Source organism: Podarcis tiliguerta (genome assembly GCF_965153285.1).
Source record: "Podarcis tiliguerta genome assembly, chromosome: 3".
Lineage (NCBI taxonomy): Eukaryota > Metazoa > Chordata > Lepidosauria > Squamata > Lacertidae > Podarcis > Podarcis tiliguerta.
This window is the reverse complement of record NC_139536.1, coordinates 101,166,841-101,182,880: the sequence shown is the minus strand read 5'-3', so window position 1 is coordinate 101,182,880 and position 16,040 is coordinate 101,166,841. Positions and strand designations below refer to the sequence as shown.

The window sequence follows — 16,040 nt, the reverse complement described above, 5'->3', positions numbered from 1 at the left end:
TTGTGAACACATGTCTCAACAAAATGCTCCCTTTCCATCCATCCTGACATTCATTAGCATCATTGCAGGCAGTAAACACACGGACTATGGGTAGAGATGGGTATCTCATACAACAAAGGAAGGAAATAACTTTTGGCTAGTGAATTAAGAGGACTGTTCCAGACACTTTGTGTTCCGATTTTGTGTTGTAAAATGGTTGGGTTTCCCCCCCTTTTTTCTTCTGTGTGAGGGGATGTTGTGGGGTTTGAAGTGTCCAACCTATGAATGTAATGCTTAAGGGGGAGGGGAAAGGAAGAAACTGAGGACTGATGAAGCAAAAACAAACAAACAAATGGTAGTAAGGGTAGTTTGGATGGCAGGAATCTTTGTTAGTGATTGCAGCAGAAATTCTGGATAATTTCAAACTTTGTTTGGAAAGGCAGGTAGGAGGCGCCATTTGACCACACGTGAAGTAAACAAGAGCACACTAGGGAGAAGAATTGGTGAGCGACACCCCCCCTCTCAAAAAAAACCCAACCACCTTGCTTAGCTACCAAATTCTGCAGCATTGGTGAGTTAAAATCTAGAACCCTGAGCTACAAAATAAAAAATGGTCAGGCAGAATTAATGTGTTTCAGCAGTCTATCTGCTGAAGTTTTAAAGGCGCGCAGGCAGCAATGCTAAATATATGAGAGGTCAGCTGCAAGCTGTCAGTATACTAGTGACAGAAATGTAAAGGTGTTGCTGAAATGCATGTTTCTGCTGGACCTTTCTTCTAAACAACTTGTTAATTAATTTTTTTAATAGAAGAAGCGATATTCCTGTCATTATTTCTGTCTTTGGTTATTTGTAATATTAACTGATCTCTGCTCCCTGAGATCACTCACAATATTAAACAACCACCACACCCCAATATGATTATGATGACGACGACAACAACAACAACAACAACAACAACATGCCGCCCATCTGACCGGGATGTCCCAGCCACTCCAGACGGCTCCCAACAAAATATTAAAAACACAATACAACATCAACCATTAAAAACGTCTCTGAACTTCCCTGATGTGCTACTTCATATTTACGGAAACAGACAGTTAAATATTTTAACATTAGAGCTAAGGCTGCAATCCTAAGCATACTTCCTAGAGCAGGGGTCCTCAAACTTTTTAAACAGGGGGCCGGTTCACTGTCCCTCAGACACTGTTGGGGTCCAGACTGTTGGTGGGGCCTGTGAGTGGCACTGGGAAGCGCCCAGAGGACCCCCAGAAGGGGAGCCCAGGGGGAGGTTTTATTTGCCTGCTTTGAACAGCCACCCTCAGCACCAAACCACAAACTCTGGTTCCCCCTTAAGTACCCAAAGTGCTTGCGCCCTGGCGTGGCTTGGAGATGACCGTCCAACCCTCTGGGATCCCTGGGGTGACTCAGTGGCGTAGCGTGGGTTGTCAGCACCCGGGGCAAGGCAAGTAATTTGCGCCCCCTAACCCGTGGATTTGCGCCCCCTAACCCTAACCCCCAGATGTTGTGCCCGGTGCGGCCGGCCCCCCCTGCACCCCCCACGCTATGCCACTGGGGTGACTTCTTAGGCAGTTGGCTTCCTGCACTATAGACTTCAGGTCCTGTTACCCTCAGCCCAGAAGATTATCAGTTGACGGAAAGAAGACGTTGTTTTGGCCCGCGGAGCTTAGTTTGAGCTTAGTCCTAGAGTAAGACCCATTGAACTTACTGGAACTTGTTTTCCAACAAACCAGCATAGGATTGTTCTGTTCATCAATAAGCAAAACATTAAGGTAGTGCTTACCAACTGTCTCAAATCCAAGGCACACTTTAGAACAACATGCACACGCACACCTGCCGTCTGGCCAAAAGACTTGGGCTAGGAAGCAGGGGAGTAGGATGTCAAAATGGGGGGGGGGGGAAAGGAGCTAGGTTTGAGAAACTTCCAGACAAGCTTTGCCTGAGCAAGAGAGGCGGGACTTTTGTTTAAATGGTGCCTTGGCAAATGCTTCAGGGTTCACTGCATTAAGGGAATATGTTAATTAAGGTTTTGTTATCCAGCGAATACATTCTAATATTCCCAAATAAAATGTATGTGGGATTTTCTTAGGAACAACAGATAACCAATTCAACAACTGGAAAAACACACACACCAGCCCTCCAGTTATTTAAAGAAGAAAAAGGTAGTTATAGGAATTTGTAAATGGGCAAAACTGTTGGTTAAGATTAAGATTGTATGATACAGATGATCAACAAGTGCCATTTTTGTTATCAGTTGTGATTGGCATCTGATTTGATTTCTGCAGTTTAGAGAACTGCTAAATCTTACAGAAGCTCGATCTGGAATTTCACAACATGGTAATCTTCTTTTAGTTTGCAAACTTGTTTTAGCTGTCACACGCCTGGTATATTTAGTGCTATGATGAGGAAAATAACATATAACATTTAGGGAAATTCGCTGCATATGTATATATTCAATGCACTTTGGTTGGTTTTCTATAATTGATGCAGAAGGTTTTGTGAGGTTTAGTGCCCATAGCATTAGTTTCAGACTTCAGAATTTTAAGATATTGTTAAATACAATATCCCCCCCAAAAGTTTGGAAATGAACTAAAGGGGGAGCTCCAAGCCATTTCAATATTTCAATATATCTAATAATTTAATAGTCAAACAGGGAAGGAAATGGTAAATTGAATTGTCAGGGTTTTTATTTTTAACTGAGAAGACATTTCTCGAAATAAATGATAGGTAGCAAAGATAGCGGACTTCTTCCCTCCTTACAGAGCAATTCTGTGAACGTTTAACTTCGAGATTCACACTTCATATATACTCCGTAGGAAATAATCAGATTGGAAATGTCAAATTAATTTTGCATGACTCACCCATGGTCTGGAAAACAGGATTTCAGCTCATAGTATAACTTGGTTCACATGTCATGCTGAGCCAAACCATGGCTTTAGTACAAAGGTAAGTGTCACTTCAGGGTATCACAACACTGTTTTCAAAAGCTGTCTGAAGTAAAACATTGTGCTATGAAGAGTAACAGCTTTCACTAATGTCCAGGTCAATTTTTAGACAGATTAAAGGATGTGTGCTTGGTATTATTACAGTTATATCCTGTACTAACCCATTTGTAGATAAGTTCTAAAACTTGAAATAAATCTCATTTTCAGAGAGTTCTCCATTTCTGGTGCCTGTGAATTGATGTATCAAGTCACGAGAGAACATGAACCACCGGAGTTTGTTTGCTGTTTTGTCTCCCTATCTATGGTTAATCTATGTGTTACAACACAACCCTGTACACCTTTGTCTGCTATTCATCTCTTCCACATACACACTTAACATTGAAGTCAATTTAACTCGGAAAGAAGTCCAACTACGTGGAATGATAAATGTGTATAGGTAAGTATAGAATGCAAAGAAAACTATCAGTTTGAAGTCTTAATTGCCTTAGTATAATATCCCTTATTCCTCATGCAACAAAATTGCTGGATTTTATTTTACTTACTGTTTCTGATATCCCACTTGGGGAAAAAGCCCTTCCTAGTAATTTGTTTCATGCTGGATGGACAAGGACAAAACATGTTTCATAATTTGTGGGTAGGATTGGGGAACTAGTTTATGTACTGAAAGAAGATATTACATTTTTGACCACTGCTTAATCATCATTAATATGTTTTTTATTAGCTAAAAGCCTATAAGAAATGCTGAGCAAAATCTCCTTGGCAAAGCCTTAAAAATGACCTGATGAGCTGGAACTTCAAATGCCTGGATGGAATAAATACTTGACTTTTAACATTTTATTCTTAGAGATAACTTTCTGTTCTGAGAAGAATACACAGAATGTTACAGAGAGAGGGGAAATGTTACTGTCAAAATAATACAGAAAGCCTAAAAGGAAATCTTATAAAATGTGAGATTGCAGCTCAGAAACCAAAGGAGAGGTGAAATTAAACATTTTATTGGGCCAACTAGTCATTTAGAATATTTACTGCTCCCATTTTTAGATACAGATAGGAGAGAGGGAAAAACAATATTCAAAGCCTACTGTCGTTGGAGGGTACCTGGAGGTGTTTTGGAAAATGCAACACTTTTTAAAGATCTGGGTCAACCTTTTTGTGTGGGAGCAATTAAATAGCAAATATTCTAAACTTGTTTTGGTCTATAATTGAAAACATTTTCTAAAACAAAGCAAACATGAATTATTCATGTGAGGCGTAACATATTAAAATGATGGCAGAATATTTTGCAAATGCTGGGGTAGAAATGTGCGTTCTTTTAGGAATTGTATGAGAAGGCTTAACAGCCCAATCCCAAGGTTGTTTACTTGGATGAAAGTCCCACTGACTTCAGAGGGATTTACTCTGCAGTAAGTGTGTTTCCAAAAGCAGCCTGAAAATTTGACTTTCTCTTTTTGCTATTTTCACCAGAGCTTTGAATCGGAATGGCTATAAGAACACCATTTGACTTGACTAAATGTTAGTTCTCTGTACTTACTTATATGAAACACAATATCCAAAAGATGGGGGTGGGTAACAACTAAACTGTGAAGCGTTAAGCAGTGCCTGAAATAATACGGCAAAACGAGTGCTAACCCTAAACCTTTTACACGTTCAAGAAAAAGTGAAGGTAAACTGCTGTTTAACAGCTTCCCACTGTTATATAAACTTTCAAACAACCATGAAATGTAGGTCTCTGGACATCACTTAAAAGAACCACAAATAAATAAAAGGACGGACCACACTTCTTTTCCTTGATGTTTAACTAAGGTTTTGCAGAGACAGAAAGTGAGCCCGACTTCCCTTTGTTTATGTGCCGCCCTGTGTACTGTAAACACAAACAAACAAAGCTGGACCAGAGCTCCGATGCAGAAGCACTTCCTGATGGAACAAATGTGCGGAAAGACGGCCGTGAGGTAAATGGAATCAGCTTAATGGGCCTCCGGGGTCCCCTTGCCTTTGTGTGTCTAGTATCCTGGGACACTGAGGTAACAAAGAGTTGCCTACTTAAACAAAATGTGGAGCAGTTAATGGTGCTTTGCCAATAAAATCCCCAGGGGCCTTGCATAAATCTGATGAAAATCAGCTTGGGCAACAACAACTGGACTTCGCGTAAGAGTGTCCACTTGAAATTCAAAAGACAAGCATGGCTCCTTTGGCTGGAAGGAATCTGAGCAAATCTAGCCACTCCTGAAGCTGAAATAAGGCTGCAATCCTGCTCCCCAGACCTTTCTCAAAGCCTCCAAATGTCCCTATTTTCCAGGGACAGTCCCAGATATACAGAAGCTGTCCTGATTTCTGATTTGATCCCAGAATGTCCACTTTTCCTTAAGATGTCCCTATTTTCATCAGAGAAATGTTGGAGAGTATGGGGTTATTTGACCCCTGAGCCTTCTGAAGGCAGCCCTGTATAGGGAAGGGTTTTTTTTTTTTTAAGTTTAATGTTTTATTAGGTTTTTATATATGTTGCAAGCTGCCCAGAGTGCCTGGGGCAACCCAGTCAGATGAGCGGGGTATCAGTGATAACAACAACAACAACAACAACAACAACAACAACAACAACAACAACAACAGAACAGGACATCCCTATTTTCATTGGAGAAATGTATGCACTCCAATATCCAGTAGGATAAAAGGTAAAGGGACCCCTGACCATTAGGTCCAGTCGTGGCCGACTCTGGGGTTGTGGCGCTCATCTCGCTTTATTGGCCGAGGGAGCCGGAGTACAGCTTCCGGGTCATGTGGCCAGCATGACTAAGCCGCTTCTGGCGAACCAGAGCAGAGCACGGAAATGCCGTTTACCTTCCTGCCGGAGCGGTACCTGTTTATCTACTTGCACTTTCACGTGCTTTCGAACTGCTAGGTTGGCAGGAGCAGGGACCGAGCAATGGGAGCTCACCCCATCATGGGGATTCGAACCACCGACCTTCTAATCGGCAAGTCCTAGGCTCTGTGGTTTAACCCATAGCGCCACCCGTGTCCCTAATCCAGTAGGATAACTAGGTGGAAAATAGCACAGGGCTCCTGCTCCTTTAATAAGTGCATAGAATAAAGAATTTCAGGTTGCATGACAATTCCATTTGCTGAAATCCTTCCTTTGCATGACTATTAAAGGTGCATCTGGCTGCCCTAATATCCAGGTATAATACATACTCGGGAGCTGGTTTTCCTTGTGAAGCAAGAGCTGGCAAGTCCTGTGGGTGATTCTACAGCAGAAGTAGCCAACCTGGTGCTATTCAGATGTTGTTGGTCTACAACTCTTTTCGGACCTGATGGCTGGAGTTACAATGGGACTCCCTTCATGCCTCCCACCTCCCCAGATCTACTCTGTAGTGTTGGGGAAAACAACTGAAAAGGTTTAGAAACACCAGAAAAAGTTTAGAAGTCAGCTTACTCACTACTAGACAAGCTAGGGACTCAGCTCTACAGTTGCAAACATAATGCTTTAAGTGCGTTTTAAATGCATGATACAACTGTGTCACCAGATGGCAACGGTGAGCTTATGGCAAATTCCATATATTTTTCAAAATGTTTTTTTAAAAAAAGAGCATTGTGTGTCTGTGTCTGGTTTCCACCTAGGTCTGTTATTTCAAATTCCACAAAGGCTGATGGAAGAGCATGGCTAACGCTGCAATCCTATGCGTGCATTCCTAAGAATAAACCCCACTGAACCCAATGCTTAGGGTTGCACTGAAGGACTTTTTAACCCCTTGTTCTTCAACCACATCATGGAAATGTTTATTATATAACAGAATAACTACTATGCATGCACAGACATTCATTCCTGCACTTCGCTCTAGGCTTGCAGTTTCTTCCAACTGCAATTCCCCCATTTTTTTTTTAAAGTTACGCTTCTGTTGCACATTACTTTTAAAACAACACACACGCAGCCATTTAAATAGAAACCATGGGCCTCATGCCCTCAACAACCATTTGTAACGATTTGCAACAGCCTAAAATGTGCATGTAAACCATCCAAAGATCAGAAGAGCAGTGCCGGAGAGGTGCTTTGCACACATTTCAAATAGTTTCACATGTCAAGGTTATTCTAATTTAGAACATTTTCTTTAAAGCACTAAAAAAGGCCACCAAGGGTGTCAACTGTAACAAACCTATCACCTCCAGCACCAGGCATTTTGTTGGCCATAGTTATCTTGGCGGCATCAGTCAACAGATTTCCAATTTTGACAGTTTGGAGAAACAGTGGTAAGATTTTAATAAGAGCAGACACTTACCACCCCCAAGTAGCTAAATAGACTTAAAACATATTCCTTGTTTTAATATTTCTAAGTTCCCTGGTTACTGATATGTTTAAATTGCTGTCTGTTTGAATACAGGAACTCCCTTGACAGCTTTTTGACAGTGGAGAGTTTTGTTAATAGAAAGGTTCAAATCGAGTAACAGATCCAATCTGCACTCTTATTTTAGCTGTCCTTAAAAAGATGCTGCCCTCTGTATTCTCTCGTAATCACAGAAATGTGGAGTTTAAAGGCTGATTTGATCTGACAGGTTATCTAACTCTGTGCATTTCCAAAAACAGATTTACTTTTCATCTTTCCTTGGTTTGGAGCCTGTCTGTTTCTAAAAAGACTCGCACCATGTGCCTTTTCCTCCGTGGTTGATATGGCTGATATTATTATTATTATTATTATTATTATTATTTCCTACTTTTGGAAAATGTTTCCTGGCTGTCTAAATATATTCTTTTGTTGGTTTTAAGGAGCATTGTGTATGCATAATGAGAGGTTTTTAAGCAGAATGAACCTTCACATACTCAAAGCACTCACTGCACTGTTGTTCCGATGCCACCTGCAAGATTACACCCAAGTAATGTCAGGCTTATTTTTTAGACGAGGTCAACTCCAGTTCAAGTTAACATAGTTCCTAAAACAGGGAGCTTTCTGATAACCAGAAGTGTCTGCTATTGGCTCAGCAATAGTTTTGGAGCTTGTGATATGTGTATGACACTTGAAATTCAACAAGTGTCAACCATCAGTCGGTGTTAATTTATTAGCAAGAGCTCTATGATGCTGAAAGAAGAAACAGATCATATTCCTCTGATGAGATGATACATTTACTGAGCAATCCTGTGCATATCCAGCTCTGACACTGAGGTCCAGCTCTGAGGGCCTTCTGGCAGTTCCCTTACTGCAAAAAGTGAGGTTACAGGGAATCAGGCAGAGGGTCTCTCGGTAGTGGCGCCCGCCCTGTGGAACGCCCTCCCATCAGATGTCAAGAGATAAACAAATATCTGACTTTTAGAAGACATCTGAATGTAGCCCTGTTTAGGGAAGTTTTTAATGTTTGATGTTTTATTGTGTTTTTAATATTCTGTTGGGAGCCGCCCAGAGTGGCTGGGGAAACCAGATGGGTGGGGTATGATGATGATGATGGTGTCTACTCACAAGCTGAGTTCAGTGGGATTTGCTCCCAGTTTCACCCTTGCCTGGAATTCCTGTTCAAATCCATGGGATGGGACTTACTTCTTGAGTAAATACAGTGGTACCTCGGGTTACAGACGCTTCAGGTTACATACGCTTCAGGTTACAGACTCCGCAAACCCAGAAATAGTGCTTCAGGTTAAGAACTTTGCTTCAGGATGAGAACAGAATGGGGCTCTGGCGGCGCGGCGGCTGCAGGAGGCCCCATTAGCTGAAGTGGTACCTCAGGTTAAGAACAGTTTCAGGTTAAGAACGGACCTCCAGAACGAATTAAGTACTTAACCCGAGGTACCACTGTATATGCACGGCATCAGGCTGTAATGTGTTCCTATTGCTCCTGGTGCAGATAAATGTATACTCAACTTTAACCTAACATGTTGGGTTAATTGGGAACCTCTGGCCATTCATTATATCAGAGATGGAGAACATCTGATCCGGGGGTCTAATGCGACTTGCCATGCCCCTTAAATCACTGCAGAACACTCTCCTTTGGCTACAGCTTTCTCTAGTCCACACACTCTTCATCCAAATTGCTCCCAAACACAACCCCACCTCACCCTACACTCCTACCACAACACCCTCCGCAAGATCTTAAGCAGCGTAAGAGCCACAGTCTCCTTGCTCTTGTCATGCTGATTCCTCACATGCAGTGGGGTCCCCACAGGACCGCCACCATGCTGAGGATGTAGGGAAGAGGCAGAGAGGGTGCTAGGGCTGTACAGTATTTCAGAATTGGGAACTGGCTGGCAAGTGAAGACACTGACGGCTTGCTCACCAATCTCGTTCTTGCTGAGCCCCTTTCTCAGCATGCAACAGGAAATTGCAGCAATAGAGGAAGAGACCTGGGCAGTTCCCTATTGTAAACCTAAGAGCAGGAACTGCCCTATCAGTGGTCTTTGTAAACTGCTCTGGCAGCCTTTCCAGCTAAACAGTGGGGTAAAACTCCTACAAGTAAAAAACCCTCACAGTTCTGATCCACTGATTGCATTGCGATATCTCCACCCCTCCATCTCAAAGACTGTTGTCTTGGTGAAATACAGGTAACTCTTCTGCGGAGATAGCATACATCAAATCATATTGTATACTTCTGGTTCGTTTGTTTTTTGCTGCTTCCAGGAGGGAAGCAGCAGAAAAGTTATTGCTTGTGGTACCATAAGAATTCAGTGGACGATGAGAAGGAAAAGAGGATCCAAGTTCCATCACATTTTCTTGCAAGTCACCTATGAGCTTCTTGATACAGTTTTCTTTTTGAGCCCATTACTGATGGATGAAACCAACCATTTTGCTTTCCTTCAGTTTCTCGTTTTTTTTCCCAATCTTAAGTTCTGACCTCCACATTTCTACACCAGTTTGTTTTCTTAAAGGCCCTTGTGAAAATTCACCAGCGGTAATTTCTGCTAATAGACACCTTTTTTTTGGAAAGCAATTTCCTTTCATATAAAGCATTTATAAATGTGTATTTTCACTAATATGTGCGTATCTGTGCACACTTTGTGCTAGCTTATGTGTTTTTGTATATATTACTTGTCTGGGGAACTGTATTACAATATTCGAGGAAGTGCAAACTTCAGTTCATAGATTGATTCAGAAAGTGCAAAACTGCTTGGTTCAGCTTTCAATGCGAACTGAATAGAATTCGTTTTCTATCTCTAGAGCCATGATTTAGCCATCAATGCTCACCTTGAGAGCTGGAAGCCCAGTTGACGGTCAGTCCTCAATGAAGTGTTGACAAGAAGATTCATTAAGGTATCTCTTCTTTCATTCTCTGCATTTTATTGTCTGTGTAAATCTGATTGTAACGTCTTTGCCCGACATTCAGAACATACCGCATGCAGGAATATGTTGGGCATTTGCTTTTCATTTATTCTTTTTAGTACAGGTCACCTTAAGAAAACAAGCATGTCCTTTGCATTACCAAAACAAGAGACGAAAGCAAAGGCATACACCCTTGTGCAAATTAATTGAAACAAACAATGTAGTTTGTTGTACAATACTCACATATACATGTACATATACATGTATTTTACTCTCAGCTGGATACCGTCCTATCAGAGATGCCTAAGGAAGATAAAATTATCATCCTGGGTGATTTTAATGCAAGAGTTGGGCGAGATTTCGATCTGTGACCTGGGACTATTGGGAAAGGAGTTGGCAATAGCAACCAAAAAAAGAATCTTACTTTTGACAATATGTGCAGCACACAACCTTGTTATTACCAACACACTCTTTCGACAGAAAAATAAATTTAAAACTTCATAGAGGCATCCACGGTCAAACCACTGGCACCTCTTAGACTATGTTATTGTCCGTGCTGAAGATTGCCGTGATGTGCTCCTTACCAGAGCTATGATGAGCGCCGACAACTGCTGGACAGATCACTGACTAATACGCTCCACAATGGCTATCAAGATTATACCTCAACGCAGGCTTCAAGGAAGGAAACCAAGGCGCAAAATGAACACTCAAGCCCTTCAAGATCCCATTAAGCGGGATTGCTTCCAAACTACTCTTAAGGACCATCTGCTTTCAGAATTCCCTGATAACATCAAGGAACATGTGACCAAGCTAAAAACATCCATTATTGCAGCCTGTGAACAAACTATTGGATACCAAACCAAGAAACACCAGGACTGGTTTGATGAGAATGACAGTGAGATTGAATGCATGATTGACAAGAAAAGGAAGGCCTTTCAGATCTGGCAAAGAGATAGAAACTGTGCCACTAAGAAAATAACCCATGCCAACGCTAAGGCTGAGGTTCAAAGAAGAACCAGAGAACTAAAAAACACTTGGTGGATAAAAAAAGCTCAAGAGATCCAGCACTTAGCCGACACTCTTGATGCACAGAGTTTCTTTAAAGCCACAAAGACCATCTATGGGCCAATAAATAATGGCATGTGCCCCCTACACTCAGCAGATGGTACTACACTTCTAAAAGATAAAGAAGCTATTGCACTCAGCTGGAAAGAACATTACCAACATCTCCTTAACCGCAACTCCCCTGTAGCTGCTGAGGTCCTCTAACAAATTCCGCAAAAACAAGTTAGAGATGAGCTTGCAGTATCTCCAAATCTGGTAGAGTTGTGTACAGCTATTAACCAAATGAAAAACAACAAAGCCAGTGGACCTGATGGGATACCTGTCAAAATCTTCAAAGTGGGGAGAATTGAACTTACCCAACAACTTCACAAGCTCATCGAAAAAATCTGGGAAAGAGAAGAAATCCCAGCAGACTTTACGGGTGCCAAAATTATCAATCTCTTTAAAAAAGGTGACAGAACTGATTGTGGAAACTATCGAGGCATCTCTCTATTAGCTGCGGCTGGCAAAATGCTTGCAATGATCTTAGCAAACTGTCTCATAACAATATCTGAGGTGACCCTTCCTGAATCCCAAAATGGTTTTTAGCCTTCTACGGGGACAGTGGATGTGATTTTCACTGCTTGACAGCTTCAAGAAAAATGCAGAGAGCAAAACCAACCCCTGTATATGGTGTTTATTGACCTGACTAAGGCTTTCGACACTGTAAACCGTAATGCCCTGTGGACTGTCCTTCTGAAAATTGGCTGCCCAGATAAATTTGTAAACATCATTCGGCTCCTCCATAATAATATGACAGCAACAATCGCAGATAACAATGGTTCTCAAAGTGAACCATTCACAGTGGGATCAGGTGTTCAACAGGGTTGTGTTATTGCCCCAACTCTATTCATTATTTTCATTGCCATGATCCTACACTTTGTTGAAGGGAAACTCCCCACCAGAGTAGAAATCATATATCAAACAGATGGGAAGCTCTTCAATCTGAGTAGGCTGAAAGCAAAGAGTAAGGTTACCGTAACTTCCGTTATAGAGCTTCAGTATGCTGATGACAACGTAGTGTGCACACGCTCAGAGGGTGATCTCCAAACCATCCTAAATATCTTTGCAGAAGCTTACGAAAAGCTTGGCCTATCACTCAACATCCAAAAAAAACATAAAGCGCTACACGAAGAAGTACAAAATAACTCCTCTGCAGTGCCACAAATCCAACTCAATGGTGTAACATTGGAAACTGTCGATAACTTCTCCTACCTAGGCAGTTATCTTTCCACAAGGGCCAACATTGATGCCAAAATGCAGCATCGCCTGAGCTCTGAGAGTGCGGCTTTCTCCCGATTGAAGTGCAGAGTGTTTGAGGATCAGGACATTCACAGGGAAACCAAAATGCTTGTTTACAAAGCTATTGTACTACCAGCCTTACCATATGCTTGTGAAACATGGACCACTTATAAAAGCCGTCTCCAACTCCTTGAAATATTCCATCAACGGTGTCTCCGAAAAATCTTACACATCACTTGGGAAGATAGGTGAACTAATATCAGTGTACTGGAAGAAGCAAAGATCAGCAGTGTTGAAGCAATGATTCTTCAACGTCAACTTTGTTGGACTGATCATGTTATGCGGATGCCTGATGATAGTCTTCCAAAGCAACTACTCTATTCCAAACTTAAAAATGGAAACCGTAATGCTGGTGGTCAGCAAAAGAGATTTAAAGACTGTCTCAAGGCAAATCTAAAAAAATGTAGTATAAACACTGACAACTGGGAAACACTGGCCTGCGAGTGCTCCAGTTGGAGAACAGCCTTTACCAAAGGTGTCATGGGCTTTGAAGACACTTGAACTCAGGATGCAAGGGAGAAACGTGCTAAGAGGAAGGCACACTTGGCAAATCCACACCGTGATCAACTCCCGCCCAGAAACCAATGTCCCCACTGTGGAAGGATGTGTGGATCCAGAATTGGCCTCCACAGTCACTTACGGACTCATTGTTAAAACTGTGTTTATGGAAGACAATCTTACTCAGCTACGAGTGATCACCAAAGAAGAAGAAATGTACAAAACTCACATGTATGTACATTAGTAATGGATATGACCTCCACCTTTTTTAAGCAGCATTTGAACACGGTATGGCATGGAGTCTACTAGTTTTGAACAGTCACTGTTGATTTTCAGATCCCTGTACTACACTTGAATCAGCACCAGAATGAGCTTCTCCACAGTCGTACAGTCTACAGCACGGAGGTGACTTTTGCATATAGCCTACAAATTCTCAATGGGATTTACGTCTGGGGAATTCCCTGGCCAATCAAGTACGTGTATTTGCTGCTTTGTCATGAATTTCTCCACCACTTTTGATGTGGGACAGGGGGCTAGGCCCTGCTGCAATATCCCAGTACTGCCAGGACACCTCTTTTCCAGTTCTGGAATAACTCTCTTTCGTAGAACCTCAATATATTGTGGTGAGCGCATCATTCCTTCTATTGGCTGCAGGCTTCTGACACCATAATGATCAACTGACCTTTCATGTTTGTTTTGAGTAAAGGATTACGAGTAAGATAGAAAACATACTTTGTTTCAATTAATTTGCACAAGGGTGTAGCTGCTTATTTCAGCTTATTTCAGGCGAAAGCTGGAGATGCAGGTGTAAAACCACCATTGAAAAATCCCCTTCAAATCCATTCCCCTCCTCTGTCCTGGGTTCTGACATGGAATCATGCAGCTTGGGGTGCAAAACCCTTAATTGTTTATCCTCCCAGTACAGGATTTATGGCTGAAGGCATGGTAGGGTGCCAGAGCTTTGTCCAAATTGGTTTTGACTGAACAAACAGCCTGCATGGCAATACTCAGATTAAGTTTTCCATTTTTTAATTTCCTCTCTTTACTCTTTTAATATCCCAACAGGCTGAACTAGTAAGGTCTCGCCATTCTTGGTATTAACACTTCAAACATTTATACAGGCTTTTTTTAACCACACACCCTCCCCTCTGACTCTCTTTCTGCAGTTGGTCTTTTAATGGGGATAGATTTCTTTTAGCTTCAGAATGCTGCTTGAGCCAGGAAACGGGCACTTCGCTCCACAAACCAAGCAGATCTGATCCTTACGTAACCTTTTAAAAATTATTTGTAAAAATATCTGTACATCAAGAAAATATCAAAGCGGTTCACAAGAGTTGTACATAAAGCCACTCAAAAAAGTTAAAATAAGAAATAAGACATCAGACATCTATTGCGGGAAAAATGTATATTTTTTGCCAATTATTTTAAATTGATTTTCAATTCTTAAAAACAAATTAACAACAAATTTATTCAAATTTAACACAAATTTAAAAGTTGACCCTCTGCCCCTTTACAAGATGCTTCTTTTCTCTTGCTTCTTTGCTGCTCACAGTAAAATACAGAGGTACCTCGGGTTAAGTACTTAATTCGTTCTGGAGGTCCGTTCTTAACCTGAAACTGTTCTTAGCCTGAAGCACCACTTTAGCTAATGGGGCCTCCCGCTGCCACCACGTGATTTCTATTCTCATCCTGAAGCAAAGTTCTTAACCCAAGGTACTATTTCTGTCTTGGCGGAGTCTGTAACCTGAAGCGTATGTAACTTAAAGCGTATGTAACCCGAGGTACCACTACTTTTTCTTAATTTCTACTATTTTTCTATCAATTCCTATTTCTACCTACTGTGCATGTTCAGTTCCTGCTTAGACTTTTATCTAGTTCCCCAGTTAATCAAATAGAGTTGATCTTCCTTTATCAATCCATATAAATCACAATTTTAATTCATATTTCCTCCAATACAACAATCATCCTGTCTTTATGCATTCACAGCCTGATGGAATAGACTTTGCAGTGTGGGCAACACCAAATGGTTCTCATCTAGGGTATCAGATACTGGCTGGATGAAAAGGAGTGGTAGAAGTCACTGTCGGAATCTCCGTTCGACCAAGCTAATAAAGCTCATCTTCCATAATCGCCCACCAACGTGATTAATGACCTGAGCCTTTGATGAGGCTCAGGCACATTCCCATTCAGCATAGAATCAAAGCAGCACGCGGAAGAGATGAGATTTATGGCTACATCGCTATGCTTTATTTCTTACTACACAGACAGAAAAGAAATACACATCCTCTCTCTGTGAGAGCAGAGAGCAACTGAAAAAAAAAGGAACAGGAAACCAGTAACATCACATCTGTCTCTTGTCTTCCGTGAGACTTCCAAAAATCTGGAATCCCTGGAATGTAAACAGAGTCTTGTGACTCCAAAGCACTGCACAGTGGCAAACAGAAACTAACAGTCACCTGACCAAGAGCCCCCCAGGGAAAGCACAGAGAGAGATGATTTGGATCCTGGATCCTGCTGGTGGGAACCTGGTCACAACCCAGAGGAGGGGGAGAGCTGGGAAGTGCTGGAGGCTGGGAGCTTGGAGGAGGATGAAGAGGATGAAACAGGCAAGTGCCCCAGCCCACAGGAATCAGACTTGACAGCTCCACCACAGAGCCACCCGGACAGCTTCTCTGCTGACAGCCTGAAAGCCGCCCCCAACTCCCAAAATAGGGCATCTACTGCATGTCACCGAGCAGAGAGCCAGGCAGAAACAGAGGGGGTGCCTTGGGGCTCTCCATAGACAGAGGGTTATGAAGGGGGGAAGTCCAGGAAAGTGCTTCATCGAGACAGGAGCAACCCTTAGAAGTATCCATAGGTCCTCTGATCTGCTTCCTTAAAAAAGAAACTAACTGTAAGTTAGATGGTTAGAGGGGGCAGGGTTTCTGTTGAGGAAGGTGATTAGCTGTGGGAGGAGCTTATCAGT

At 42.0% G+C, this 16,040-nt stretch overlaps 1 long non-coding RNA gene across 1 annotated transcript; it reads left to right on the top strand.

The window, feature by feature from the left end:
* The first annotated feature begins 503 nt into the window (after window positions 1-503).
* LOC310673455 lies at window positions 504-15,859 on the top strand. Its single transcript, XR_014509030.1, has 4 exons — window positions 504-550; window positions 3,150-3,378; window positions 10,070-10,162; window positions 15,062-15,859. It is a non-coding gene; the product is annotated as an uncharacterized lncRNA (long non-coding RNA).
* Window positions 15,860-16,040: the final 181 nt, after the last annotated feature.